The sequence below is a fragment of the Prionailurus bengalensis genome, chromosome B2 (genome assembly GCF_016509475.1).
Source record: "Prionailurus bengalensis isolate Pbe53 chromosome B2, Fcat_Pben_1.1_paternal_pri, whole genome shotgun sequence".
NCBI classification, from domain to species: domain Eukaryota; kingdom Metazoa; phylum Chordata; class Mammalia; order Carnivora; family Felidae; genus Prionailurus; species Prionailurus bengalensis.
Window position 1 is genome coordinate 1,672,370 of NC_057349.1, and position 25,724 is coordinate 1,698,093.

The 25,724-nt window shown below is 49.7% G+C and overlaps 5 non-coding genes across 5 annotated transcripts; all 5 read left to right on the forward strand.

Moving 5' to 3' along the window:
• The first annotated feature begins 4,234 nt into the window (after window positions 1-4,234).
• TRNAA-AGC lies at window positions 4,235-4,306 on the forward strand. The gene has a single exon. It is a non-coding gene; the product is annotated as a tRNA-Ala (tRNA).
• A 3,746-nt stretch (window positions 4,307-8,052) lies between these two features.
• Window positions 8,053-8,124, forward strand: TRNAA-CGC. Its single transcript has one exon. It is a non-coding gene; the product is annotated as a tRNA-Ala (tRNA).
• Window positions 8,125-11,906: 3,782 nt separating this feature from the next.
• Window positions 11,907-11,978, forward strand: TRNAA-AGC. Its single transcript has one exon. It is a non-coding gene; the product is annotated as a tRNA-Ala (tRNA).
• A 5,767-nt stretch (window positions 11,979-17,745) lies between these two features.
• TRNAF-GAA lies at window positions 17,746-17,817 on the forward strand. Its single transcript has one exon. It is a non-coding gene; the product is annotated as a tRNA-Phe (tRNA).
• Window positions 17,818-20,058: 2,241 nt separating this feature from the next.
• Window positions 20,059-20,130, forward strand: TRNAA-UGC. The gene has a single exon. It is a non-coding gene; the product is annotated as a tRNA-Ala (tRNA).
• The last annotated feature ends 5,594 nt before the right edge of the window (window positions 20,131-25,724 follow it).

Sequence of the window (25,724 nt, forward strand, 5' to 3'; positions counted from 1 at the left end):
TTTAACGTTTATTTTTGAGACAGAGAGAGACAGAGCATGAACGGGGGAGGGTCAGAGAGAGAAGGAGACACAGAATCTGAAACAGGCTCCAGGCTCTGAGCTGTCAGCACAGAGCCCGACGCGGGACTTGAATTCACAAACCGTGAGATCATGACCTGAGCCGAAGTTGGAAGCTTACCCGACTGAGCCACCCAGGGGCCCCTGGATAGTAGTTTTCTAGGGCATTTCCTCTAGCTTCAAAAGTCTAACTCCCCAATATGCTTCAACAATCATAATTGAGCTTTTTTTCAGATGTGCATTTTCCTCTAATAAATCATTAACATTTTCCAATTTTTAATTAAGTTTCCCAAGACAGTTAAAAATCTCTGTGTTTCTATAGTGGTGAGCATAGCATAATGTACAGAGTTGTCGAATTATTTGTTGTGCACCTGAAACTAACATAACAGTGTGTGCAAAGCATACATCAACCTAAAAAAAAAAACATATGTTTCCATATCATAGTATTTCAAAATCACAGTCTGAAGTCACATGTACTGTCAGGATAGATGTGAACTCTTAAACCTTTAGCAGGTTAGAACATTAGTCCAGTCATCTGAGTGGATGTTGGGCAAAGGGGTAGGTAGCTTCTTTTACCCAGGTTGAAAAAGTTACAGCACATCCAGCACAAAGTACACCTTGAACCTTTAAGGATATGAATCACAGTTGTGCACGGGGGCTATCAGCACACGGCGGTCAGGACATATCCCCCTTTCTCTGTCTGGCAAAGAGATCAGTGAGGCTCCTTAGTAGACTCCTATTAGATAATTCTGGTCACCTCAGTCTCCTTCACCAGCTTGTAAATACACTCATGCCTGACCTCACTAGACCTTTCGCCTCTGAAAAGCTTTGGCCGTCAGCACCGTCGACAGCCCCCTTGGCATGGGTCCTAATAGGATTCTATGTCAGAACTTCCACTTTTGTATATTCTTGCTCATACGATCCACGTTTTCGTAGCTTACAGACACTGGTGAATCAGAGGAAGGTTTTTTCTCTCAGTGCGTCCTTCCCCCTCTCCTCTGAACTGTGTTTAGTTCTAAGCTTTCCCCTGGGACAGCCACCAAGTACACCATCCTCGCCATGGAGCCCGGGGGCTGCAGCCCAGAGGACAACTGAGGAGACCAGCAAATGCACCAGCGGGAGACCAACAATTAGCTTTCCCCTAACGTGGGACTCAAGCTCACCACCCCGAGACCAAGAGTCTTCTGCCCCACCAACTGAACCTTGTGCAGCAAGGCCATTCCTTGCCTCCTTTGAACCATGCCTCAGGCCACAAGCCTAGAGGACCAGCTGGGATTTAAATCAGAATCTGCTCGTACTGGTTTACAGGAAAATTGAAAGGCAACAGAACTCTTGTCATCTGTGATTTTTTTTTTGACTTTTTGGTTAAAACAGCTGCATAGAACCAAGTAAACTATATAGAATCAATGATTTGCTCTTTCTCAAACTATTTCACCCTCTACTCTCATTCCTGATTTTCAGTAAATGCCCAGAGAAACAGGCCCCGGATTTCTGTCCTCCATATTATCAAAGTCTTACTTGTTCCATATCACGACTTCATTTCTCATAACTCCAGAGTCCCCTACAGCCAAGAGAATCAAAGTAAAGCGGAATGGGAGGGGCGCTTTAGAATACAGGAGGATTGTGACACCAAAAAATGGGACAAGAAATATTATGCTGAGAAGTGTCTGTCAATTCTTCTCTTACTGAGTGCTTTTAGTATATTTGTATTAGTTTTTTTCTTAAAGCTTATTTATTTTTGAGAGAGAGAGAGAGCCAGAGCATGAGTTGGGGAGGGGCTGATAGGGAGACAGAGGCACAGAATCTAAAGCAGGCTCCAGGCTCTGAGCTGTCAGTACAGAGCCTGACACGGGACTTGAACCCACTCGCTGAGAGATCGTGACCTGAGCCAAAGTCAGACACTTAACCAACTGAGCCACCCAGGCACCCTATTTGTATTAGTCTATTAGGGCTGCTGTAACAAATTACCACAAACTTGGTAGCTTAAAACAACAGGAATTTATTCTCTCACAGTTATCTAGGCTGGAAGTACAAAATCAAGTGTCAGCTGGGTTATGCTCCCTCTGAGCCTCCTTCTTTGCCTCATCTTCCTTTCCGGCAGCTCCCGGTACCCCTCCACTTCCAATCTCTGCCTGCATCGTGGCACGGCCTCCTTTTCTCTGTGTGTCTCTGTCTCTGACATGTTTTCCTCTTCCTAGAAGGACATGAGTCACCGGATTTAGGGCTCATCATATTTCAATATGATCTCCTCCTAACTAAATGCATCTACAAAGACGCTATTTCTAAATAAGGTCACATTTTCAGGTTCCAAATGGACACGAACTTTTGGAGGACACTAAATCCTCCAGTAAATTATTAAACATACGTTGTCTTTTGTCAAATGCTTTTTTCTGAACCTATAGAGATAATCATGTATGTTTTTTCCCTCCTTTTCTCTATCAACATGATGGTCTGTATTAATGTTGTTAAAGATAAGCCAGAGCTGATTAGTAGCTATAATAGCAGGAAAAACAGACTTTATTCAGGAATATTGTAACAGGGGGGAAGAGGCCTCAGTATAGAACTATCAATTCCAAATACAGTGTTTGGCAAGTGGGAATTTATAGCCAAGAGTGGGGTGGGGGTTCATCAGTGGTTAGGAAGTTCCCAAGAGGAAACATCAGGGGTAAGGAGGGATTAAGAATGAATGGCCCTAACAGGATTCTTGCTGGAAGTGGGGCACGGTGACCCTATGTCACCTGGGGGATGGCGGAGGATAAGGGGCCCAATTAGACATGGAAGGTGATCGGATACGGAGGATGGGGGACACCTAGCTAACCCAACTAAGGACTCTCACAGAAACTGGACAACACAGAGATGAAAATCAAAGACCCAAAGCCAAAGCCTAGTTGAAAAGGAGCACAGGGGGCCCTGCATAGACTTGTGTGGAGAAGGGAATCTTTGCCGGTGTCTTTCTTAATAATGAGTGCTCTGTGCATTTCTGGAATAGCCCCCAGTTGGACATCCTGCATTATGTGAAATAGGCTTATAGTTTTAATCTTTGGTGCAAACTGAAAAACGTGGTTAATAGTCTACTCACTTTATGCACCGAATAGGAAGTTTTTCTTCTTTTTCTATGCTTTGAATAATCTAAGTAGCATCATGACTTTCTGATATTTTTAACAGTTTGGTAGAATTCGCTTGTGAATGTATTTTCGCCTGAAGCCCTTTTGGGGGCGTGCCTGTTCAACTACTTTCTCTGTTTTTCTAGAGTAATAGCCTGCTTGCCTCCCGTCTGTACAAAGATTGACTTGGATATGATATTTACAAAATCCACTTCATCTAAGTTTTTAAATCATTCGCTGAACTGTGCTACGATGCTTCTCACGCCTTTAAAAACCCTCTTGTTACGGTGGGGACTTGGCTGCGGTCCTGATTTTCTCTTTTCCTAATTAGGTGAGCTGGAAGGTTGACTCTTCTGTTGCCTCTTCAACTATCTAGGTTCTTTATTAGTTCCACTTTTTAAAACTCGTTATTTTCTGCATTCGTCTTTCTCAGCGCTCCCTTCTTTCAGTTTATTCCGAGTCTTCTGGTTTATCACGCTGTTCGTCTTCTAACGTCTTGAGCCGAGACTTGGGTGGCCTTTTCACTGTTGCCAGCGTCCTTCTAGCCTCTAATCGGAGAGGCTGGAGAACCACACCGTCTCTACCCAAAGAGCCACGTCCGCACCGTCAGCCTCGCAGGTGCACTCCTGGGGCTGGAGGGAGGGGCGCGGCGCCTGCCGCCCGGGCCCGGGGTGGTGGTGAGGCGGGGGAGGGCGGCAGGTGCACCGCCCGCGCGGTCTCCCGGGAGGACCGGCCCCGGGGCGGCGTCTGCGCGCCCCCCGCCTTTTGCACCTGTCCTCCTCGGTCGCCTCCCTGCGCACGACTTCCGGCAGCCGGGAGAGCGGGAAAACGAGAGCGCGGAGGCCCGAGAGAACGCCTTCGCCGCGGCCTCGCGGGGCGGATCCGGGGCTCCCACGGGCTCTGGCCCGCAGCGCGCTTCGCTCGTCTCTCCGCGGAGCGAGCCTCCGACCCGGCCGCGAGGTTGCCGAGCCGCCGCATCAGGCGCCGCGGACCCGGCCCAGGCAGCTTCCGGTAGCCCGTCGCCGGCGCCTGCGCTGCCCTTGAATAGCCTCCCGGGAGAACACCTTTCCTGCGGGGGTGTAGCTCAGTGGTAGAGCGCGTGCTTAGCATGCACGAGGCCCCGGGTTCAATCCCCGGCACCTCCACTTTTGCTCCGGGTCCCTCCTCACCGATACGGTGGGCGCGGGGGTCCCGCCTCCATTTTGCAGCTGTATTAACCGCGCGGGAAAGGAGAGGCGAGGACGGAGAAGCCGACTGGGGGAAGGACGCGGGCTCTCACACGGTCTTCCTAGCTCCCCTGCTTCCGGCCGCAGTGGCCGCGCCCACAGCCCTCGGCGCGGGTGCAGCGCCGCCCGCAGGCGTCCGCGCAGGGTCCCCGCGCCCCAACACGGGTGCCAGCCGAGTTCCGTCTGCACCCCTAGCGACCCGGCCAGAGGCAGGTGCGCCCCCATCAGTGCGGTCCTCGCACCCACCGTGGTGGCCCCTGCGAGCTGATGAGAAACGCAGAACGTCCGCCCCCGCGCAGACCCGCTCAACCACGACCTGGATCCCCAACCCGATTCCTTTGGGAATCGCCGGGTTGGGTGATTTGGGAAGCTTTGGGAAGCGCCGGGTTGGGTGCTGGGACGTGGCTCAGGAGGGTATACATTTTAAGTGCATGCCTGTATTCTAATCTTTTCCCAATTTCCCATTCCAATGTAGGAGATACAGTTGCAAAAATGTACTTCTATTGTCGAACCATTTGTGCGGCCTGATAATGGACCTTGTTCTCTCCCATGGTAATATAATATTAATATTTTCTGAATCAACATACATAACTGAATTCCTTTTAATAAACATTCGCAAGTTTTGCAATCAACACTGTGCTAACTTCCAATATGTACTGGGAACTTTGTGTCTGTCTTTGTGCTCAGCAACATTTAAAATAGCATAGTATCTTGTAATCATTTCCATACTCAGCGCTGCCTCGTCCTCATCAAATCTTTAAGTGCTTTGGTATTAATACCAAAATCAATAATTTGGCTAATACCAAAGTCCCCTTTCGTGTACTAAGCCCTGTGATAGATTTTGAAGATCCTAACCCTTAGCTACCACAATGGAAGTGCCGGCTGAGGGACTGCTCAGGTATTGGGAATCCTGGTTCCCCGAACAAACATAATGTCAAAAGTTTCCCTGTGAAGTGACGAGGAAATTTTTTCTTTTTCTGTTTCATTACTTTAATTTTTGCGATTAGGGAATTTTCAAAGGAGAAATAAGTTCCAAGGACAATTCTTTCTCAAGTTAAGATGTCTTGGCTTTGGGATTTACGTCTCCATAAAAGATTCCGAAGTAGTGCTCAGGAGCCAGACTTTCTTGAAGCGAACGATCATTCTCTTTCTGTTCTGCTGTCATGTTTTCCCTCCTCTTGTTTTCAAGGTACAATTTTACAGTGTCTTTCTGCCACTTGTACCCACCATGTCAGGAGACTATAGGAATTCATGGAGTCACAAAAAGAAACAAGACAAAACATGAGAAAGAATATCTTGAATTATCACGACTGCCTTTCTGTATTATGTTAGGGCTCAGCCCAAATGTGGGGGCGGGGGGAAGGGGGGGAAAAAAGGAAAAGGGAAAATAATGCAACCATAGACTTCTCCACGGAAACCCACCTCTGTGATTTAAAGGAGAAGAGAATATAGTGAAAAGGTCAAGAGCTTAGTATGAGAACGCTTTAGAAAATATTGGATGGAAAATTTTTAAATTATAAAAATAAATAAAATAATAAAACATTATAAAAATAAAACAATAAAAACAAATAACGTGCTGCCTGAGCTGTCTGAGGTACTTCTTTGAGAGCAAGTTGTGTCTAACTTTGACTCAGAATAAGACTGACTCATTTTAAAGTACACTGTAGATGAATTTTGGAACTTCAACCTTGTTTTATTTGGGTGTTCTATCTCAACAAACTTATCTTTTGTTTAGCTTTCTCAGGGAGAAATTACAGATTCAGAAACTCTTAGAGGAAAGGCGACGTGGCCATGTGTGGGACCATCTGTGAATGTGCAGGAGGCAGCAGTTGGGTAGGACCATGGGCTGCACAGGAATGTGGGAGCAGACATGATCCCTTAGGCCATGTAGACACTCTAACTGAAAAGGCAGTGCTTTATTTTTTTCACAGGCACATTTAATTGGAGAAAAAGGATGAGTTAATCATTTACTGCCTAGTGTAGAAAGTTTCTTCGCATTCAGTCAAGGTAGGAGACTTATTAGAGCAGTATAACTAATCTTCCTTGTCCATGTTACCAAGGTGAGACATTGTAAACACACAGGGATCCTAAGTGTGGATTGGAATTCTGGAGCACAAAAGCTCCCCACATAAAAATCCCACTCCTGCTGGCCTGCCACCTTTTTAAAAATGGCACCCAACCAGTTACAATGTTTCCACCTGTCCTAGATGCACTGGAAATAGGCTTCATGTGTCTTCAGGGTCTGAGTTCTACTTTATGAGATAAATGGTTATTTCACTAGAAGAATCATGTTTGAAACTCATCCTACTACCTCCCCGGGAATAGATATTTTCAATCATGCGGTGGATGGAGAGTCTGAATGTTGTCAAAGAACATTGATTAACAATTCTGCTGTTCAGGGTACCTTGGGGCAAACAGAAAAAAGAACCCCAACCTCTTTGTGAATCACTTGTAGTACTCCTGCTGATATGTAGATTTCTCCAGGAGCGATTTAAGGGATAATTACTGGATGATCCTGGGAGTTTTCACAATTGTGTTTCCACAGCATCGAACAGCCTAGATAATATTCCAGCCATCCTCTTACACACACACACACACACACACACACACACACACGCACATACAACCACGTTCCAGAGCTTGCAGAGTTCGGTGGGGGGCACTTCTCAAGCACTCGAGTCCAGTGCAACCTGCCACTTGTGTTTCCTTCTGTCTATTCTAGCAGCCCCATGAGCCAGCCAAGAGAGAAATTCTGCCAAACCAATAATGTCCTTTCAATTTCAAGAGGCTCAGTGACACACTCACTTAAAAAGATCTAAAACGAAGAAGAGAGAATACCAACTAGGAGCCTGGTGCCAGGAAATGAGTCTTTCTGGGTCTCCCATGGAAGTTTCAAAGTCGCAGGGCTAACCAGTGTGAATTGTAGGGTTCAGGGTCAGTCTGGGAAGAAGTCTCCCCCTCAGAATCCCGCCCCCAGAACCATCAGTAAACGAGGTCCTGAGTCCACATCTCCCAGGACACTCAGCTCTCGTTCTGCCATTATACTTGTTCTGCTCACGCCCACCCACCCCCACAGTCAGGTCTGGGCACTGGGCGGGGTTCGCCGTGCTGCACCCCCCGGCCGACCTTAGAGACGGATCCCTTACCTTCCACGTGCCCCGAACCACACCCACCCCTTCCTCTCCACGCCGCACCCCCCATTCTCCGGAAGATCAAGGACCACAAATCTCTGGGTTGAAAGACGGGTCCCTTCGCGCGTCTCCATCTGGGTCTCGCTCTGTAAACCCAGTAGGTCCCTATCCCTGTGCGGCCACCGAAGCGTTAGTACCCTGGACGCCTCCGGCCTGCTCAGTTGCCCTCAGGCTGTGATAAATCCGACTCTGAAACTCCGAGAGGCCTGTGGTATGGATTCCCACCCGGGTTTCCCCAAGAAAATCATGCCCTGCCCTGCCCTTCCCGTGGAGCGGACAGCAAACAGCAAGACGTGTTCAAGCCAGGGAAGAGCCGGCCAGTTTTCTGACAAGCGCTTCCAATATTCTGTGCCCCCTTTCGAGCTCTGTTTGCTAAAAGGCTAGTCCCTCCGCCCCCAGCCCCCTCGCCCCCGTCCCCCCACACCCGCGGCTCCTCCACCCCATGCAGACAGGTGCGGGGGCCTGCGGCGGCCGGGGGGTGTAGCTCAGTGGGAGAGCGCGTGTTTCGCATGCACGAGGCCCCGGGTTCGACCCCCGGCACCTCCAGCCGCCCCCCCCCCCCCATCCTTAGGAGGTGCAGGTTGCACTAGCCTACCTTCTGCTTCTTTACTCCCTGGCAGAATGCTCACCAGAAAACCAACACGTGACCCAAGACGTTGATTTTTACTCTGTTTAGACCCCACGAGCCTCAAAGCCACCAGAGGCTGCGGGCAGAAGAGGCGCGCAGTCGGTTCCCTCCGGCAGGTGTAACGCGTCACTGCGCACGCACAGGCTGAACGCACAGGTGTGCGGCCCGGGGCAGGGGTGTGTGTGTGGGGGGGCGCATCCGGCTGTGGCAGCGGCCCCGCGGCTCACCCTGCGGCCGCATCTCCCCACCCCTGCCCCCAGGTCCCGCTGGCCTCCCCCCTCCGCCTCCCTCCTGTAAGGACCCCTGTGATCGGCTGGGCCTACCGCACAATCCCGGGCAAGTTCCGCGTTTCAAGACCCTTCTGTCCTCACACCGGCAAAGACTTTGCTTCCCTCCGCGGGGATGACGCCTGGGCTCGCTGGGACCTGGTGTTCCGCCTACGACCCCTCCGCTCGACCCAAGAAGCCTGCCCCCATAGTAACAACGTTGTCAGTTCGCCCCTATTCCCACCACTGTTGAGAGCAGGGCAAACGGAAAAAGGAGAAGAAAACCAGAGGCCTGAGGCAAAGTAGTTCCTTTGTTTGTGTGAAGTTTTTAGGAGGAACCACAAGTCTTCTCTCCCACTCCTCCACTTCTGTTCTGTCTCCATCACCCGAAGTTTGACGCAGGTGCTAAGTGGGTGGCCGCTGCCGCCACAGGACAGCACAAAGAGGCCAGAGTCCTGCCAAACATTAAAAAAAAAAAAAAAATCTGCTTTAAATGACTCAGTAGCCTGCATGGGCCCGACTGCTGGCTCAAACCGTCCGATTTCCTTCCCTCCACTCAGTCCCTTCTTTTAAAATCCCTGCTTATGGACACCTGGGTGGCCTAGTTGGTTAAATGCTCGACTTTTGGCTTGGGCTCAGGTCATGATCTCACGGTTCATGGGTTCAGGCCCCGCATCAGACAGCACGGAGCCTGCTTGGGGTTTTCTCCCTCTCCCTCTCTCTCTCTGCCCCTCCCCCACTCGCTCTGTTTCTCTCAAAATAAATAAAATAAAAAATAATAAAGTAAAATCTCTACATAAAAGTATACCCAGAAATGTCAGTTAACACCCACCATGCTACTATGAAGAGGTGGCAGAAAAAAACTTTTTGTTTGTGTCAAAATCATTAGCCAAAACAAGAACACATAGTTGGCAGGTGTCTAAGGCATTCTCGCTGCTGCGAAAGAGCAGCCATTTCTTCTACTGCTTCTTGTCCAAACTTCTCTGCGTTTCCCAGGCACTGCTCAAAGTTTCTAGTCCACTGATGGCCCCACCAAAGGGCTGTTATGGTTTCAACCCCAAACTACCCGCTCCCATCACTGCCGCTGAATAATAGAGGGAGGAGTGTTGGGTCTCACAGCCTCACTCTCTCTTCCCAGCCAGGCAGGCCCTGCTCGATTCCCAGCTCTGGAGAAAGAAATTCATCCCTTTCAGATGTCCTTAGATGAGTAAGTCACAAGCAAGAAGTGTGAAAGCGAAACAGAGCAAAACACCTGCTAAATTCTAACATTCTAAGTTGGCAAATTCACAACTTTGTCTCTGCTTAGCAGTCTTTTCAATACGATGGGAACCACCTGAGAAGCACGTACTGTCCAAATGTTGGGATTATTTCAGAGCACCGTGTTGCCTGTCCCTCAACAACCAATAAATCCCTATCTATCTATCTATCTATCTATCTATCTATCTATCTATCTTTCTACCTACCTATCATGTATCTATCTATCTTTCTACCTACCTATCATGTATCTATCTATCTATCTATCTAACTATCTATCTATCATCTATCCATCCTATTGAGAGACAAAGGGAGAAAGATTATTCTTTTCTAAACTATTTCAAAACCATTTTTGGATACTGTGTCTTTTTATCCACAATCCTTTTATCGTAAACCTCCGTCATAATCCTTTTATTGTACACTTCAGCATGTATTTCTTCAGAGCAAGGACATTTCCTTACCACAGCACAAATTTTGAAGTCAGGAAATTTAACACTGGTTAAATAGTATTGTCTAATATGCAGTCTTATTAGCTTTAATTTTGCTAATAAATTCCTTTATAGAAATTTCTGTCCCCAAATTGGGTCCATTACAGCATCATGTATGAATTTACCCTTTAGTCTTTTTAAAATCTGGAATGGTTTCTCACACTTCTTGTTTTTCATGAGATCAACATGTTCCCCAGTTAATGTTGTGATTAGACTAGATTTGGGTTGTGAATATTTGGGGGGAATGTCACAGGAATGATGTCTCCCTGCATCACACCAGGCTCATTAGTCATGTTTGCTTTGATCACTTTGTTAAGGTTGTGTTTACCAGGTTTCTTCCCCTTAAGATGATCATTCCCCGCCCCCCCTTATAATTAATAAACCTGTAAGGAAATACTCTGAGACTATATAAATATTCTGATCATCATCAAAAATTTACCTATGCTTTTAACTGACTTATGAATTTTGCCTGACTCTATTATTGTTCTGATGGTGGCAAAGTGGTGATTTTGTTATTACTTCTATTATTAGCTCACACCCCACTGTAAGGAAAACTTTCCCTTCTTCCATATTGATTTAAGCATCCAAGAATTATAATCACTTGTCATTATTCATGCTGGAAGTGTCTCTGATTTGACCAGTGAGAGGCCCTTCAAGTTGGCCTCTGGATCCTTTTGAACTGCCCCCTTCATTTTTAAGCACCTACATTATAGCACAGAAAGATATCTCAGGTTCATCTTGTACTTTCCCTGGTCCAGTCCTAGAGTCAGTGATTTCTAAAAGTATCTGGTTCCTTTGAGTGGGGAATGGTATTTAAAAAGCAAGATAGTGGGCTAGCATTGCTTTTTGTTACAGAAGTATCATGTCTTCTAGGCCCTGTTAGCAGACAGATCTGGGGGGAAATGACAGATTTATATACAGTTTCATACTGATGGCTCTAATTCCTGTCCAGAGTCAACAGGACTATGCCTTCCTTTCTTCCTTCTCTAACGAGAGAGCCTTGATTTCCAACACCAAATATGTATTCACTTTTCCAATCACACAAATTCACACACACAAATAAAAATAAATAAAATTCACACAAAAATATCACAATTGCTATACTCTTACACACTACAAAAAATAATAATGATAACCCTGCTACAGAACAGTTAAGATTCGCTTTTTCTGTCTTTACAATTAAAACAAAATACTGTGTAAAACATTTACTTGGATCTGTTCTTCCTCTATGTGGTTATGCTATGTTCAATTTGTTTCTGTTTGTATTCAGCTTTAGAGTCTTCGAACACACACTTGAGAGAGTTTAATTTTTTTTTTTTTTTTTTTTTTTTTTTTTTTTACTGTATAAGGCATTGATGTATCCAAGAGTCAAAGGCCACCGAAAGTAATACTGGGAAACCCCGCAAGAGAACGTCGTGTCCCAGGATGCACCCAGGTGGTGGACTGGAAGAGCCTGCGGGCAGTGGGATCCCAGGGGGAGTGGACTCTGGGAAGGGCTGCTCATGAGCTGACCGTGAACAAGGAACTGAAACGCCTTTTTTCCGGGGCAGCCAACCCCTCAGAGGGGATGTAGTGTATGGAGTATAGAAAGGACGGAACTAAACACAAAGGCTTGGATGATTAACCCTGAGACTCAGGCAACTGCAGTTACAGTGGGGTCATGAAAGGGCTTCAGGGCCTAAGCAGGAGCAAGGGGGTGTAGCTCAGTGGTAGAGCGCGTGCTTAGCATGCACGAGGTCCTGGGTTCAATCCCCAGCACCTCCAGTTTTGTTCCACCCGTACTTCTAACCTCTTCCGCTGCTCCAAATATCTCCGTGAAACTCGACTTGCGGCCGCCGCTCATTTTTAACCCCTTTGGGAAGCAGGGAGGTGGCCGAGCTCATTCACTGAGGTTATTTGTTGTTGATTCTGTTATTACCCAATCTGCAAGCACTCTCAGCGATCACCAGCACCCGGGCCCCATCAATGCGCTACAGGAGCCAGAGGGTAGTGTTGTCAGGTGAGCCTGGGAGACCCCAGGCCCTGAGCCCTGACCCAGCCATGGAAAAGATGTCGCATTCAAGGGGAGACACCACAGTAGATGAGGGGCACGAGCAGGAACGTTTATTGAGGTGAGTACAGTCTTGAGATGTGAGAGCGTGTGAGCCCAAGGGGTCGGGGTTTCTGTTACTGACAGTTGTTAACAAGGGGGTGGAGAACCCACTAGTTGGGGCGGGGATTCTTAGAAGTAGGGTTTGGGGGCTCCCTTCCTTATTTGACCAGGGCCTTTCTGTCCTGGCTCTGCCACCTGTGATGGGGCTTCTCTGGAGTGAGGCCGGACAGGCCTCTGACCCTCCCCACGGCTAGCCATGTCCTCCTCCAGGCTGGCCTCCAGGCTTCTTAGGGCCTAAATAACCTCGTCTAACAACAGCAGTCCTTCCAACTGCACGGCGTCTGGTTGTGGGACCTGGAAGCACTCGGCATGGGGTCTGTGAGGCCCAAGGGAAGAGCCATGTGGGTCTGGATCAGAGTTAAGCACTCACGCTGTCCTGTGGGTTTACAGTCCTACCTCCTCCCCAACCCGGATGACTTATTCAAGCCAAGTCTACACGGCTTGGAAACTTGCACGCAAACCTTCCTAGGTTCACGGCCAGCGGTTGATGGCTGATGTGCAGGTGGCCACCGCTTCTGTCAGAGACTCTCACAGTCTGGGGCTTAGTGACAGAAAAGCCGTTAAACTGCAAAGGATGATAAGTGTGGACACGACAGTGGTCCCCTGTGCTGAAATCGGGGCGCCCCGGGGCGTTTCCGTCTGAAAAGGCAGACACCGAGGTCCTGGGGCCAGGACCAGTCAGGGGACGCTCAGTTCTTTGTTCCCCCAGAAGTTAGGAGCTCTTCTCCCCACCGCAACACCATACATCTTTTTCGGCCTCAATCTCCTGAGTCTCCAGGGCCACCCTCTGTCTCTGGAACTTTCCAGAGTTCCGGATTCTGATGTCAAGGCGCCTCAACAGAAGCCCACAGGAGGACACGCCATCCCGTCTTAGAAAATCAGTCACCTGGGGCGCCTGGGTGGCTCATTCGGTTAAGCATCCAACTTCGGCTCAGGTCATGATCTTGCGGTCCGTGAGTTCGAGCCCCGCGTCGGGCTCTGTGCTGACAGGTTGGAGCCTGCTTCAGATTCTGTGTCTCCCTCTCTCTCTGACCCTCCCCTGTTCATGCTCTGTCTCTCCCTCTCTCAAAAATAAATAAATGTTAAAAAATTTTAAAAAAGAAAGAAAGAAAGAAAATCAGTCACCGAAGGGAAAAGCAGTCGAGGTTCCAAGCATCCAGAGAGCAGAAAGGCAGCCTCCTTCTCCCTCTAGAGAAGCCAAGAGACCAGGGATCTTCCAGAAAATTCCCTCACCTTTTCCTACCTGTCTACACGGGGTGGTCACCAACCTTCAGCTGACTCACCCGCACTGCCCGCGTGCTGGCCCAAGGACGGGGTGGCGGCCGCGAGCATCAGCCCTGTTGGGGCCCCGGGACTTCAGGAGAAAGTCGGGTTCCAATACGCTTCTGAGAGTTGGAAATAAGCGGGCCAGCAAACGAGAACATTCTTACCTTTTGCATGTCAGGCAAAACCTTACAAAGCACCACGTTTGCAGCGTCTTGGCTGTGCCGATCCCAGGGGCGCGGGCAGGACCTGCCCCCACCGCGTCCACGTACTCCCGGACTCCCCGCAGCTCCCGAACTGCGAGCACACGTCAGCCTCGCGCGGCCTCAGAGCGCGCAACCTGTCCGGCCAGAGGCCCAAGGAGAGGTGAGGCTCCGAAGCCACCAAGGTCCGAGGCAAAATGGGCCACATCCCCTCTGGGACAAGCCCGCGTCCCTTGAGAGAGAAGGCGCGCCTCTGCGGCCTCACACCGGCAGGAAGCTGCGGAGAGATGCGGGAGTCCACTAGCCGCTGCACCTGCCCGCAGATGCTGTTCCTTCCCAGGATGCTTTTCCCTGCGCTCCTCCCCTTCGGCCCTGCCCAGCGCCCGGCCCCTCCCTGCCTCAACCCTCCGCCCCGGCGGTGTGCACTCCAAGCCTTCCCTGCAGTCCAGCGCATCCCCGCGTCCCTACCCGCCCTCTTCAGTCTCTGTGCTGACTCCCGTCCACATCACTTTGTACTTTTCTTCCTTCCCTGTGCTCCCAGTTCAGACCGAGCCCGGGACTGGTTGGGGCGACGTGTGGGGCTGCGGGTAAACCCTGAGTAGGTCATGTTTTCTGTGCTGGGGAGAAGCAATCCCAGGTTTGGTAAAAGAACCAAAATAGTTTGGGAGATTATCATCCCAAACCTTACATCCAAATTTTACACTCCTACCAACTCTTGGCTAAAGACAAAAAAAAAAAAAAAAAAAAAAAAAAAAAGCCTGGACGTGGAGACTGGGGTTTGAGGACCCATGCAGACATGTAGGGTTTTATTGAAATTCACTCCTTCACTGTATTTCCTGGTTCCAGAGAAAACTGTTCCCGAAATTCTGAAAACCGCGGAGACTGTTGACAGGAGTGCGGGTTCTGGCTCTGTGAGTTGTTGCGGGAGCTTCTAGTGCTTACAGAGGGCAGCAGCCCGGAGCCCGCAGGTTGAAAAGCACTGGGGAGACAGGAGGTAATGGAGGCAAGGAGGTTCGCAAGGACATCTTTCCTTCTTTCTTCTTCTCTTGTTACATAAATCGAGGCTTAATTATAAAGTAAGATGCATAAACCTTAATGAACGAGCTTGATGGGCTGCGACTATGCAGACGTCCCGGTAACCAGCACCCCCGGTAACCAGCACCCCGATAACCAGCGCTCCGGTAACCAGCACCCCCGGTAACCAGCACCGTGGTAACCAGCACCACAGTAACCAGCACCCCGGCAAAGACCCAAGACTCTTAGGCTCCCGGAGCTTCCCCCTCTTACCATGATCCGCTCTGTTTTCTGACCTCCACCACCAGAGATGTGTTTTTCTCCTGTTCTGAAATAGAAACAGAATCATATGATATGTACTCATTTGAGTATTTCACTCCAGTTTTAAAACAATTAGATTCATCCATAGTGATGGTTGTGGAAGTTTTCGTTGCCCCCTAGGCGTTCCTTCGGATGGAAACTGTACATCACGAGATAACACCACAAGGTATTGATTCCCTTCACTGCTGGAGCACATTTGGAGGGCGCCGGGTGTTGGCTGAACGTCTAATGTGGCCACAAGCACTCCTGTCCATGTTCCTGTCATTCTAGTGTAGGTGAAAAATTGTCCCTTTTCCCCTTCTGGATTCTTTGCTGGTCCAGTAATTAACGTAAGACTTCTAAGCTAATTAGGAATGCTTCTAAATTCTACATTTGTACTCTTAATTCAAGTTTTTGTCTCAGTTTCTCAAATAACTGGGTTTATGCTAATGTTCTGTGATTTAAAACAGGTGTGGGACATGTGAGTCGTGCACTGACAGAAAATGACAGAAAAATGTAGTTTTAGCGTTCATGAGCAAACGCAACAGCACTTAACAACATAAATTAATGTAAGACAAATTACAGGGAAAAACAAATTTAATTCTTTATATATGAGAGCCCCATAGAAACATGAAACTCGAAGGAGTGACAAGACAAAGGGGTTTGGGCTTGGGGTAGTAAACAGTGGAGAAGTAACGAGGTTCATTTATCTGACTTTCTCTGCCCTAAATCCCCTGTCTCTGGTGCTGAGATGCTTTGTGCCCTCTTGGTACAGGGGACACTCATCTGCTTTCAGGGACCAAGGAGAATCAGAGTGTCCTCACACCAGCTGTTTCTCAAGTCCCTTTAGTTCAAAGTAATCAAGATGCCAATGTGACAGATTTCGGGGTGGCAGTTCTGCACCCCTCCACAAGGGAAATACTCATGCATTTCTCTTGGGCACACGCACAGGTGTGGTCTCGGGGCCACAGGTCATATGCATATTTAGTTCCAGCCAATATTTCTGGGGGCGCCTGGCTGGCTCAGTTGGTGAAGCACACGACTCTTGATCTCAGGGTTGTGACCTTGGGCCCCACTTTGGGTGTAGAGATAAGAAATAAAATCCCAGCGCAGGTGTGCGGGTGGCTGGAAAGCCTGGTCAGAGATGCCTGAGACTTGTAGCTGCTTCGCACCCTCAGCAGAACCTGATGCTGGTGAGGAGGAGTATTTCACTGTTTTTAAATTTGAATCTCCCTGCTAGCAAAAGACGTTGAGCACCTTTTAAATCGCCTACTGGCTATATGGGGATCCTCTTTTGTGAAGTGCGTCTGAATTTGCTCTTTCTTTTCGAGATTTTAGTCTTTTTCTTAGCGTTTTGTAGAAGTGCTTCACACATGCCAGGTACGAGTATTTGTAATTCGTAAGTACTGAAATGCCTTCTGAGACTGTGGCTCATCTCTTCCTAACGCGGAGAGGGCTTGACAAACTTTCGAAGAAGGGGAAAGAAGAAACGAAGGGGAGAGAGGTTGAGGACACAGGAGAGAGTTCCATCCGGAGATCTCTGTGGTTTTTCCGTGCAGGAAAAATGCCCTGGGCCTTTGGCGGGGCGGGGGCCTTGGGAGGGACTGATGGGGAGAGTGGTCCTCGAGCAGAAGCGCCGTTATCTGGCCTGTCTTCCTCTTACACTTCCAGCACGGGGTCCAGAGGTTTAGGGCACGGCGGCGTGTGACACGGTGGATTTTCTGTCCTTGAAGACTCCTCAGAAATGTGGCTCATGTTTCCGGAGGGTGAGGGCATTTCTGCGGTGAGAGGTGTGGCTCAGGGGGGCTCCGCCCTTTCCTAGTGAGCGGGTTCGTACCCACGCTCTCACCTCTACCTGTCTGTCTCCCGCAATCCAGTACTCGGTCTCCTTTGAACAACTCGTCTTGCAGGCTGTGGGGAAAGGGAGGGCCTCATCAGCCTCAGCCTGCGCCCTGGGTACGCGCCCGGGGTCTCTCCCTGGGTCTCTGCCCCGGGTTTCCGCCCGGGGTCTCCGCCCAGGGTCTCTCCCTGGGTCTCCCCCCAAGGTGTCTGCCCAAGGTCTCCCCTTGGGTCCCCGCCCAACGTCTCTACCTGAGTCCCCGCCTGGGGTCTCCCCTCGGCCGCCCGCAGTGTCCGCTCCGGGAAGCCAGGGAGGAAACACCGGCTCGTCCGGATTTCCTGAACCCCGAGCAAGAAGCCAGTCACCACCCCCACGTGCCCACTAGCCCTGTTCCTGCTGCTCGGCCCCTGAGGAGCAAGACAGAGAAAGGACCGGAGAAGACTCGGTAATTCCGTGTTGAATTCCCTGCATCCCCGAGCGGCGTTCGCGTCGTGGGGAACCCCAGGCGACCACGCAGGGAGCACCTGCTGACCCGTTTCTACCCGCCCCTCCTCCTCCAGCTCACCCGCTACCTCCGAAGGCCTTCTCCTCGCGCAGGGTTTCTGGGAGCCCTTCCCCCCCCCCCCCGCCCCCAACTCTCGGGGAAGCGGATGCCTGCGAGCAAAGTGGGAGCGGACACGTTGGGTGTGGGGGGGTACTCTGGCCCCACGATGCAGACTTTACCAATTGGAGAATGACCAAAGAAGAAGCCTTCCAGCAGCCGAAATAGCTCAGCTGGGAGAGCGTTAGACTGAAGATCTAAAGGTCCCTGGTTCGACCCCGGTTTCGGCAGCTTGGCTTTTGCCCAGGCACGTGGGGGAGGGCGGGGGCGCGTTTTTGTCACACTCTCTTGGTTCCTATTCACTGAGGTCTTGGATGAAACGTTAACCGACATAGCGAATATTTCATTTAAAGTTTTACAACCTAAGAAATTCCAATATGTTACATGCCATTACCCTTACAACTCATTTCTGTCTTGATGGGTGTGTGTGTGATGTTTTTAATCCACACAACAATTGCAGGGGGGAATCTGCAGAGAAAGAACCACTGCAGTGTTGTAGTAGAATGTGTGTGGTGTGTGCTCGTGTACGTGCAAGGACAATTCTGCAACCAGAAAACGAGAGTATCCATTATTATGTGGATATATGTGTGCATAAAGAACTTATACAACGCAACACCGAAAAACCAAATAATCCAATTAAAAAATGGGCAGAAGACATGAAGAGACACTTCTCCAAGGAAGACATCCAGATGGCCAACCGACACATGAAAAAATGCTCAACATCACTCGTCATCAGGGAAATGCAAATCAAAACCACAATGAGATACCCCCTTACCCCTATGAGAATGGCTAACATTAACAACTCAGGCAACAACAGATGCGGCGAGGATGTGGAGAAAGAGGAACCCTCTCGCACTGCTGGTGGGAGAGCAAACTGGTGCGGCCACTCCGGAAAACAGTATGGAGACTCCTCAAAAAATCAAAAATAAAACTACCCTACGACCCAGGAATTGCACGGCAAAGTCAGTTGGAGAGAGACAAATACCATATGATTTCACGCAAGTGTGGAATATAAGAAAACAAAACAAATGAACAAAGTGGGGGGGGGGGGAAGACAAACCAAGAAACAGACTCTTAACTACAGAGAAGAACTTGATGGTCACCAGAGGGGAGGTGGGTGGGGGGCCGGGTAGAATAGGTGAAGGGGATTAAGAGCACCGCTGTCCTGATGAGCAGTGAGTAATGCATAGAACTGCCATATCCCTATATTGTACCCCCGAAACTGATTTAACACTGCATTATCAACCATACTGGAAATAAAAGAAAATAAAGGAAATAAAAGTTCCATGAGCCAAGTGGGAGAACTAGCCTGCCAGACAAATCTTATTCCTCCAATTTCAGAAAGGACTCACTGTCATTTTAGGAATATTGGCAAAAGCTCATATATGAGGAAACCAGAATGCGAAACACTTAACCACTAGAAATCCGGTACCAGGAAATGGGTTTTCTCAGCATCTTCTCATGTAGTTCAAAGAACACAGTCTTAACCAGGATAAGTCCCAGGGTTCAAGAAATGTCCAGGAGTGAACGCTAATGAGCACACTCTTTGGTCTTTATCTGGCTTTTCATTCTTGGGTCTCCCAGTGACTCACAAACCCAAGGCTTGAAGCCCCGGTGATCCTGAGTTGGCCGTGTAGCATCCTCACAAGTGCGCTGCATGTATCTCGAATTTAATGTGTGCAAAGCTAGCTCATGTTCCTCATGTTCCCATCCTCCCCCCTCCCTCCATCTCCAAAAGAATTTTTATAACCTGTTTTCTGCACTTCTTCTGTTTGATAATGGCATGATGTTTCCTATAAATAAATAGATGATTTTTCCCTTGACCCTTAAATCTTGTGTCTCTTTACCTTTGGTCTCACTCTCACAATCCAACATTTCTCTCCATCCCCAAAGCTGTTTCCTTCATGCCTAATGACTGCCTTTTGAAAAAGAGATTTTGGACAATTGGCAGGGCCTCCTAAGTTTGAAGAGAAACGACCCTTTAAGTGAAATGCTGAATGCATCACTCTAGGGTTTCCTTTTAGGGTCGTGATGCCTTTTCCCTATTAAATCTGATACTTAATATTCCAATGGAGCAAACAAGAAATATTATGAACCATTTTAGGCCGGAAAATGCTGACTTTCCAAAGCCTTGTGTCTCAGGGTAAGACATATCTGAAGGAAAGCGAAAGAGCTGAAAACTGGGGCTTGATTACTTCCTTGGCAGGAATGGGAGAAGGAAACTGTAAACACGTGTTGAAGCCACAGGAGACACTTCTTGGCTATCACCGGACACGTTTCCAGTGTCTTCCTTTCCATCTCAAGTTCTACACTCTGAAGAATCAGTGCCTCTCTTTGGTTCCTGAAGGTCTCCTGCTCAAAGCAGCCGCGGGAGCCCCATTAACACTGAACCACCACAACAGGCAGGAATCAAGGGCCTCAGAAAACAAAACTTATCTCCAGATAACCGTTAGCAACGAGGCTTCCCGGAGGGGGGTGTAGCTCAGTGGTAGAGCGCATGCTTTGCATGTATGAGGCCCCGGGTTCGATCCCCGGCACCTCCAAGCTACAGCCTTTTTTTTTTTTTTTTTTTTTTAATTCTTCAAGAAATGCTGATCTAGCACTCCTAACTTTTTGTTCCGTTCCTGCACATATGGAGGGAAAAACCTAATGGGTTGTCTTGAATTCTCCCTCATCTCTTGCTGTGAGCCCCCACACCACCCAGGGGGACGGGACCCTAACAACATCCCTTGAACCCGAACAAAAGCGTGCACACGAGGTAGCGGTTCACCGTGGTTCCCACCATGTACTATTATTAAAGAGAGGGAAATACAACAACGGAGAAGAAACAGCATCGCCCTACCTACATTTTCTTTGGCTCTTTCTGTTTTCTGGGCCAAACGCAGAATGAGAGCAGCATTACTCCTCTGGCTGCTCTACAGACCCGCAGCACTTGAGGACCCCAAGCCCTCCGGGGTGAGCAAGCCGAAGGATGCTGGACGACTGGGGGGGGGGGGAGATGGCCAGGGACCTCAATAGGGGCCTTCCAAACATGAAAGAAATAAACGTGGATCAACGCATTCTCAATCGATATTCCATAATATCTGCTTCCCTACATTTCTTCACTCACCCCGTTTTCACCGTTGTTTTAAATCTTGAAACAAAACATTGCCTGGAGGCCTCCGTTAACATCAAAAGAAGGCCCTCACGTGAGGAAGTAGGAAAGGCTTTTCTGTCACAATGGGAAAGAGATGCAAAGGTGACAAGAACACAGGGGTGTCGGCCGCTTCTGCGGGTGAAGGGCAGCCACTTCCTCTGAACTTTCGCCTCTGCTCTGTGTGGCCAGGGAACACCTAGGAGTTCCTGACCCACTGGTGGCACCTGCATTAGTCGCTAGGGTCACCGTAACAGAATACCACAGACTCGAGCAACAGAAATTTCTTTTCTCACAGTTCTGGGGGCCAAGATCAAGGTGCTGCAGGGCTGGTCTCTGGTGAGCCCTTTTCAGGAGGCAGCAGACAGCGGCCCTCTCCATTTGCTGTCCCATCGTGTGGCTTTTCCTTCGTGTGCACACGCCTTGTGTCTCTTCCTCTTCCTATGAGAGGCACCCTTATCTCACTGAACCTTTATTACCTCCCTAAAGACTCATCTTCAGATACAGTTGCACTGTGCGGTTAGGACATCATATGGATTTGGAGACGGGGAGGGGGGACACACAATTCAGTCCCTAACGGCACCTTTTCAAGAATTCCGATGCAGGATGGTTTCAAAACTGCTGCTCTCTGTGGATTTATTTCCTGCTGGATCATTTGTCTTTGGGAGGGAATTAAATTTGTTTCCAGTCTGTAAGTCTAACTTTCCGCCAGGCTGGGATGTCCTTATTTCCAGATTCCCTTCTCCAGTGACAAAATCTACAGCGGGCACTCCCGAGGGGGACTGCCTGGAGTCTGCCTGGCTGCTGATTGGTGGTGCTCCCTGGGGCCAATTACTTGTTCCAGGATGCTGTTTTTGAGGGGGGTAATGTGGTCATTCCATGCATTCTCTTTAATCTGAGTGCTTTCTCTAGCATTTAAGCACATGGAGTGTGGGGTGTTAGTGAGAAAGGACCTGGAGAGGGCATGTGGAATTAGGGTGCTGTTGAGCAGACTTCCAGATTCCAGGTCCAATCCCCCGGACAATAATTTAGGTGACTTTGTGGGTCCCATCCCACAGCCCCTGAGTTTTCTGTGGATGAGCTCCAGTGGGCGCGGGGAGACCTGATCTACCAAAATGCCAGGGGTTCCATCAAACTATTTGGGGGTCTCAGAAAGCCAAACTTGGAGGACTTCTAGCCCTATGGCAAACACCGAAATGTCCTCTGCGTCCCAACTAATTTGGCCAGTTCTCTCGTCTGGGATCAAATTGCTAAAAACGATACTATGAGTGAATAGTGATTAAAATATCTCCTTCCGGTATGGCTGCTTCTGCAGCGGGTGAGACTTGTTGGCTCGCAGGCCACTCCTCCCTCCATGGAAGAAATCCCGCGCCTCCTCCTCCCCCTGCTGCCCTCACGTCGGTACCTTGTCCACTAAGCCTAAGTCTCTGCTTGTCGCCCTTAACTCGTACAAGGGCTTCTATTACGAGGGGGCCGTGACAGGTCCCTCTCCCTGTGCCCCCAAGAATCGGACACGGGCAACGCCGGGGCCCCTGCAGAAGCGGGGGTGAGATTCTGAGACAGACACCTGGATTCCGGAGGCTTGCTTACATGACAGATGTCACCGCTCACGTACAGTCCCGAGCCGTCGGCCCTTGGACCCAGCCGACACCCTGCACCTGTTCACACAAGGTGCCCGCCGTCCTGGCACCAGTTACTGCCTTAGGGACCGTGCCACGGCTTCTACCTCAACACTCAACGTCCAGGAAACACTCTTTCCTCCAGCTGCCCGACGTGCGGACGCCGGCAGACCCCGCTCCCACCTGCAGCTCCTCTCGGGCCGTCACCGCGCAGGCATCAGACCCGGCCGACCCGCCCGCCCGGCCGGGCGCACCGACCGCGCCGACCCCGCTGACCCCGCCGGGCGCACCGACCGCGCCGACCCCACCGACCCCGCGGACCCCGCCGGGCGCACCCACCGCGCCGACTGCGCGGACCCGCCGACCGCACCGGGCGACTGACCCCGCCGACTCCGCCGCGCGCCTCCGCTCCGGTGCGACGCCGCGACCGTCCGGGGAAAACGCGCGCTCAGCTCCCTTCGGGACCGGGAACCGATCTTCTCCCCCCGCACCCCCCCCCCCGGCCTCTCGCGCCCACTCACGCGACCCTCCGCTCGCCTTTGTCACCCCCGCCCCGCCCGCCTACTTCCCCGCCCCCCCAGCCCGGCCTCAGTCCGCGGCGGCGTCTCCAGGCCTCGGCCTGACACACCCTCTGGTTCTCAGAATCAGCTGCGGCTTTTAAACAGTGTGGGTCCCCGACCCCCCGACCCCACAGGACCCGGGATCCCCACAAACCCAGTGACTGTCGCACCGCATTGTGGGCGAGGCGGGAAGGGCGCGCGCCCTTGGCTCGGGTTCGCGAAGCAGGTGCGGCCGCCCGGGTCTCCCCCCGCCCCCCTCCGGCGCCCTCCCTCCGTCTCGCCCTCCGCGCGTCTCGGAGTCGCGCCCCCTACACGAACCCGAACCCGGGCGGGACCCGCGACGGCGCGAACCCGGGACCCGACCCGCGACGGCGGCCGGACGGCCGGTGACCCCCCTGCGGTCCGCGGGCAGCGCCGGGAGCGGTGACTCCCTTCTTCCCACTTCCCGCGGGGCCCCTCGTGCGGAGCGCTCCCGCGGGTCGCGACCTCCGTGGTCGGTGGGTCGGGGCTTTGCAGACACAGACGCGGCTTCCTGGGCCAGGAGCGACCACCACCGAACCCGGATTTCTCCACTTCAATCGTTTTGCACATTTGTTTTTTCTCTTCCCCCCAAATGGAAACACACAAATTACTATTTTTTTCTGATTTCAGAATAACTTGCATATTGTCAGGTCTTGTTTCTAACAGTTGAAATTCTGAAATGTTAGCATTAATAGCGTACTACGACGTAACACCCAGCTGTACTTGAATTCCACCGATCATTAAAAAAAGGTCCTTCCGAGCGACTTTCCCCGCCCGGTTCAGGATCATGCGCGGCAGGTGGCTTTCTTGTTCTCTGCGCCCTCCAATCTGGGATGGCTCCTCAACCCTTCCTTCCTTTCCTGACGCTGGCGGTTGTGAGGAACTCAAGCCAGTCGTCGAGTCGACCCTTCAGTTTGGGCTTATCTGGTGTTTCTTCATGATTGGGTTCGGGTTACACACTTTGGCAAAAATACGAACGACGTTCTTTCTCAGTGTATCACATAAGGGTTTTTCATTTATTAGTGGGGTTAACTGAATGTAATGTTTCCCTTCATTCAGTTAGTTTGTAAAATGGACAGAAATATTTGAGGTCAAACAAGTACTTCATTCCTCACCAAAATTTTATCCATCACTTTAAAAAAATATTTACTTATTTTTGAGAGAGAGAGAAAGAAAGAGAGAGACAGAGTGTGAGCGGGAGAGAGGCAGAGAGAGAGGGAGACACAGAATCCGAAGCAGCTCCAGGCTCTGAGCTGTCAGCACAGAGCCCAACACAGGGCTTGAACCAAGAGCTGTGAGATCGTGACCTGAGGTGAAGTCAGACACTGAACCCACTGAGCCACCCAGGTGCCCCCTTTTACCCACAGTTTCAAAATAGATGGATAGGGGCGCCTGGGTGGCTCAGCCGGTTAAGTGTCCAACTTCGGCTCAGGTCATGATCTCACGGTCCGTGAGTTCGAGCCCCACGTCGGGCTCTGTGCTGACAGCTCAGAGCCTGGAGCCTGCCTCGGATTCTGTGTCTCCCTCTCTCGCTGCCCCTCTCCTGTTCATGCTCTGTCTCTCTCTGTCTCAAAAATAAATAAATGTTAAAAAAATAGATGGATAAATTTTCTATGGTAATCAATCATTACCATGATGGTGGCACAATGGTGACGCTTTAGACCTATTGTTTAAATCTATTCTTTCACATTTATTTCTTTTTAAATTGATATATAATTGACCTATAAAACTATATTAGTTTCAGGTGCACAACATAATGATCTGATATTGGTATGCACTGCAAAATGATCATCGCAGGAAGTCTAGTTATTATATCCCTCGCCACACATAGTTACAGTTTTTTTCTTGTGGTGAGGATTTTTAGGATCTACTGTTAGTAAGTTTCATATGTGCAATACAGTCTTGTTACCTGTAGGCTTCCTGAATTACATATAACAGGGCATGAGTGTGCTGTTTGTCTTGAACACAATGTTTAGATCTTTAAAAGATCCTCCATTGAGAAACTGTCCAATACCTCTACAAACACGGGCATTCCAATAGCACTGTGCGTACACAGTCCAGCTACTGTAATAGATATTCAATAAACAGTTCCTATGGTGTTCATGGGGCAAATGGGAAAAACAAAGCCCACGTCCTTAATATAAATATCGTGAATCCAACCAATATCCAGATTCTTCCTGGTGTAATGCAAAGAAACATCATTCAGTAATTCTGGAGACTTTCCTAACTGTGCTTTTATGTGACCAGAGAGCTCAGTACATTTCTTGTCCTGCCACCACCAGCATTTTACACACATGCACACACACTCACACGTCAGAACTCGAAGATCTTTGTGTTTGATACTTTTCTAGATTCTTCCTCAGTGAAGTCCATCCCTTCTTTCTTATCATCCTGTTCTACCAGCTCTGTAAGTCAGATAAGGGAATTTCTGCCAGACGAATCAGTTTCTGTCATTTTCAAAATAGACTCAATAGTATTTTTACAAATATGCTCAGTAAGCTGAGCCTCCAACTCTTGATTTCAGCTCAGGTCATGATCCCGGGGTCGTGGGGCGGAGCCCGGTGTCAGGCTCTGCACTGAGCATGGAGCCTGCTTAAGATTCTCTCTCTCCTGCCCCTCCCCCCTCAAATTATATATATATATATATATATATATATATATATATATATATATATCTGTGGTACACACACAGGAATATTATTCGGCCATAAAAAAGGAAATCCTGCCATTTGTGATAACATGGATGGACCTTGCAGGCATTGTGTTAAATTAAATAAGTCAGAGAAAGACATATACTGTATGGT